Source organism: Penaeus chinensis, chromosome 6 (genome assembly GCF_019202785.1).
Source record: "Penaeus chinensis breed Huanghai No. 1 chromosome 6, ASM1920278v2, whole genome shotgun sequence".
Classification (NCBI taxonomy): Eukaryota; Metazoa; Arthropoda; class Malacostraca; order Decapoda; family Penaeidae; genus Penaeus; species Penaeus chinensis.
In genome coordinates this window covers 4908570-4913569 of record NC_061824.1, presented here as the reverse complement: position 1 = coordinate 4913569, position 5000 = coordinate 4908570, and the positions used below count along the sequence as shown (strand labels likewise).

Here is a 5000-nt window from a genome sequence, read left to right as displayed (position 1 = left end):
ACACATACAAGCAAAACGCATTTTAAGTAAACACAAACACACATACACATCTTATTCACCAATTAATCGAATATGTATAAAACAATGAATGCAATACCGTACATCTACCTATATCTTTCGCGGGCAAGCAATATCTAATAAATCAACAACTTCCCATCAAAGTAAGAGATAATACAGTATCGTGCTTATATCGGCATGCAACTGTTTCCTCGGGTTGTTAACGTAGCGTGAGTGAGTTTGAACCCTCTTTCCCGCCAATCATTCAGTAAAAATGATGGCTTTCATCTGATCTCCATTCCCCAATAATACCGGAAGGTTTGCAGGGCCGGGCGCGGAGACGGCGAAGTGGCCTTTCAAGGAGCACTGAGATAAAGGCCGACAAAACCTACTTGTCCTGATAACGGTGTCGCTGGCATTCAAGTCTTGCGGGGATCATCGAGCTAACATTCAGATAAATATCAAGCGGGGGCATCTACCGGTGACAGAAGGAAAATACGATGAGAAATTAATAACCCTGCCGTGCTTCCTATCGAATCCCATACAGAAACCCGACACACCATTCCTAAACAAGAAGAAGAAGAAGGATATATATATATATATATATATATATATATATATATATATATATATGAGAGAGAGAGAGAGAGAGAGAGAGAGAGAGAGAGAGAGAGAGAGAGAGAGAGAGAGAGAGAGAGAGAGAGAGAGAGAGAGAGAGACAGAGACAGAGAGAGAGAGACAGAGACAGAGACAGAGACAGAGACAGAGACAGAGACAGAGACAGAGACAGAGACAGAGACAGAGACAGAGACAGAGACAGAGACAGAGAGAGAGAGAGAGAGAGAGAGAGAGAGAGAGAGAGAGAGAGAGAGAGAGAGAGAGAGAGAGAGAGAGAGAGAGAGAGAGAGAGAGAGAGAGAGAGAGAGAGAGAGAGAGAGAGAGACAGAGAGAGAGAGAGAGACAGAGAGAGAGAGAGAGACAGAGAGAGAGAGACAGAGACAGAGACAAAGAGACAGAGACAGAGACAGAGACAGAGACAGAGACAGAGACAGAGAAAGAGCAAGAGAAAGAGAGAGAGAGAGAGAGAGAGAGAGAGAGAGAGAGAGAGAGAGAGAGAGAGAGAGAGAGAGAGAGAGAGAGAGAGAGAGAGACGATTTTGCAACACATGAAACGGCATACAAAGAGAGGTGGAGAGACCTTAGCCGCTAATGCCTCAGTAACAAAACGCACATGCAGGCCAGGCCGCCCGACCACATCCTGCCACCCACATCTGAGAACCATCCTCCAATGCTGTGAAACCGGGCTGACATAAACGCCTTGTATAGGACCTCCTCCTCCTCCCACCCCAGGCCCTCCCTTCGCAGCTCCGTAGCTCCTCCCCCGCCATTCCTATTTATGTGGAGATCGAGCGTTCAGATATAACGACTGTGTGGTAACGAGGGCGCGATATATGAGGGGAGGGGGAGGGGGAGGGGGAGGGGGATGAGGGGGAAGGAAAGAGGTATGGTAAGAGAAGGGGGGAAATGGAAAAAAATGGAGGAGGAGGAGGAGGAGGAAAGGGAGGAGGAGGAGGAGGAGGAGGAGGGGAGGAGGAGGAAGAAGGGGGGGGAAGGAAAACAATGTAGGAGGAGGAGGGGAGGACGAGGAGGAAGGGGGGAGGAGGAGGATGAAGAAGGTCGAAGAAAGGAGGGGGATACAGGGAGGAGGAGGAGGAGGAGGAGGAGGAGGAGGAGGATGAAGGTGGAGAAAGGAGGAGGATGAAGGTGGAGAAAGGAGGAGGATGAAGGGAGGAAGAAAGGGGGAGGAGAACGAGGAGAACGAAGAGAACGAGAACAAGGAGAACGAGGAGGGGAAGGAGGGAGAGGAGGAGCAGGAGGAAGAGAAGGAGGAGCAGGAGGAAGAGAAGGAGGAGCAGGAGGAAGAGAAGGAGGAGCAGGAGGAAGAGAAGGAGGAGCAGGAGGAGGAGGAGGAGGAGGAGGAGGAGGAGGAGGAGGAGGAGGAGGAAGAGAAGGAGGAGCAGGAGGAAGAGAAGGAGGAGCAGGAGGAAGAGAAGGAGGAGCAGGAGGAAGAGAAGGAGGAGCAGGAGGAAGAGAAGGAGGAGCAGGAGGAGGAGGAGGAGGAGGAGGAGGAGGAGGAGGAGGAAGAGGAAGAGAAGGAGGAGCAGGAGGAAGAGAAGGAGGAGCAGGAGGAAGAGAAGGAGGAGCAGGAGGAAGAGAAGGAGGAGCAGGAGGAGGAGGAGGAGGAGGAGGAGGAGGAGGAGGAGGAGGAGGAGGAGGAGGAGGAGGAGGAGGAGGGGGGGGGGGTAAGGAGGAGGAGGAGGAGGAGGAGGAGGAGGAGGAGGAGGAGGAAGAAGATGAAGAAGAAGAAGAGGAGAAAGAGGAAGAAGAAGAAGAAGAAGAAGAAGAAGAAGAAGAAGAAGAAGAAGAAGAAGAGGAAAAAGAGGAGAAGAAGGAGAAGGAGGAAGTGGGAGAGGGGGAAAGAATGTGGGTGTCGGTAAGAGTTGTGCCACATCCGCCCTCTACAGTGGCCACGGACGCCCGTGCTATCCATCAGACTACCCATGCCTCGACCACCCCCTTACACACACACACACACACACACAGATAGACACACACACACACACACATACAGAGACGCACACACGCAAACAAACACACAGACACACATGCAAACAAACACACTCACACGCGCATACACACCACACACACGCAAACACACACACACACACACACACACACACACACACACACACACACACACACACACACACACACACACACACACACACACACACACACACACACACACACACACACACACACACACACACACACACACACACACACACACACACACACACACACACACACACACACACACACACACACACACACACACACACACACACACACTCCACCTCAACCACCCACCCACACACTCGCACCCGCCCTTCCGACTACCATTACTGTTCCAAACACCGCCCTTGAAGAAAAAAAAAGGGTTCTGACCCACAAATTACCCCTTAAACGCCATTGCTAAACTCACGCCGTGCCAGGGCCAGGGCCATGGCACAAGTTTAGGCCACGACTGTGTCAACACGCGGAACGAGGCCCAACCTTCACCGAGGGGAGGAGGAGGGGTGGGGGGCGTCTTAACTGTGGTCCTTGACAAAAGTAAAGACATTATATGCGAAAAAAACATATACATATGATTACAATGATTTAATGTGTAATAAACATGTACATATACCGGTTTTGTGCCAATAAAATTATATTACATCAATTATCCGTTGTAAGATATAAACAAACAAGTGAATCAGTAGAGCCGTCAACATCTACCAAAGGTTTACTTACTTACTAACTTACTTACTTACTTACTTACCATTTCAGCCCAGTGCATCTATTTAAATGGCTTATTTGTTTTACATATCTTATCTAAAATAGGGTCAGTCTCGTTGTCAACAGCAGCACTTACTGAATCAAAATTCTACCCCCCCCCCTCCATCCAAAAAAAACAAAACAATGTGCATTGGATTTTCCTGTCAGTAAAACCATGACAGATTTACCCATAACCCATTATACTAGCGGATAAATCTGTCATTATTCATTTTGCACAAGCGGAAGTTCATTTCGTTCTGCACGTCGATTTCTTTCCTCCCATTCACTGCAATAATCGTCACGGAGCTCGAAAAAAGCGTAAAAATGTTCTCACATATAAAAGCGTCAAACGCAGAGGCCGCTAAGCCTTTTTAAACATTTTTAAACAAGGTTAAAAGCCTAAGTTGGGGGAAAACTTCAGCTGCATTATCAACAGACTGAAAAGACCGAATGGAAATAAACATTCCCATCAAATATGACATTATAAAAAATATATATATATCTAAATTCAATTGACATAAAATCAATCCTTTTCCAAATTCCTCTCAAACGCATCCTTAGCAAAAGCAATGACATAATATCAATACCACAGGTTAAATGAGACATTTCCCGGAAATAGACAACCATCAGCCGAGACGCCCATGAACGGATGGTTTGGGCGGCTCGTGATCCAAAAAAGACAAGTCAACGATATCAATGGCATCACCAGTATGGGTGTAGCCCCTTCCCACCCAGTAAACTCTTTATAAAAATGAATAATTCTACATTTTATCCTTTTTCGGCATTGTTTTCTGTTACTTCCCTGTTCTTTACGTGCCAGCCCACACATATTTGAGACTTTTAAAAAAAAGTTACATAAAATTGCAATAATGAACTCCCGAATGCAACAGAAATTGCAGACTTTCCAATTCGTCTTTCGTGATCACGCTATGCTAACTGCAACCGAGAGAACCGGAGCTGCATCTCATTATTGAACCGTAATCCAAATCTTCAAAAACAAGGAAGATAAAGTACGGAGGAACAGGAAAGGGAAGCGTCGACGATAATTTACATCCTGGGGGAATTAGCAGGTGATAAAGGCCAGGAATGTGTTATCAATTTCCTTCTGTTATTTGTTGATTCGTTTGCCCTAATCGGCTGGAGTCTAGGTATAAGCATATGTGGAATACCAGCCGAGATACAATTCAAATTATTAATTATATGTATGCTATATATGGGGAGAGGAGAAACAGAGGGAGGGAGGGAGGGAGGGAGGGAGGGAGGGAGGGAGGGAGGGAGGGAGGGAGGGAGGGGGAGGGAGAGGGAGAGGGAGAGGGAGAGGGAGAGAGAGAGAGAGAGAGAGAGAGAGAGAGAGAGAGAGAGAGAGAGAGAGAGAGAGAGAGTGAGAGAGTGAGAGAGTGAGAGAGTGAGAGAGTGAGTGAGTGAGTGAGTGAGTGAGTGAGTGAGTGAGTGAGTGAGTGAGTGAGTGAGTGAGTGCGAGAGAGAGAGAGAGAGAGAGAGAGAGAGAGAGAGAGAGAGAGAGAGAGAGAGAGAGAGAGAGAGAGAGAGAGAGAGTGAGTGCGAGAGAGAGAGAGAGAGACAGAGAGAGAGAGAGACAGAGAGAGAGAGAGACAGAGAGAGAGAGAG

General features: G+C 47.6%; 1 protein-coding gene across 2 annotated transcripts in view; it reads right to left on the bottom strand.

The window, feature by feature from the left end:
- LOC125026169 (rab11 family-interacting protein 1-like) overlaps nt 1–5000 on the bottom strand; it is a 47187-nt gene that overhangs the window by 28659 nt on the left and 13528 nt on the right. The window lies entirely within an intron of this gene.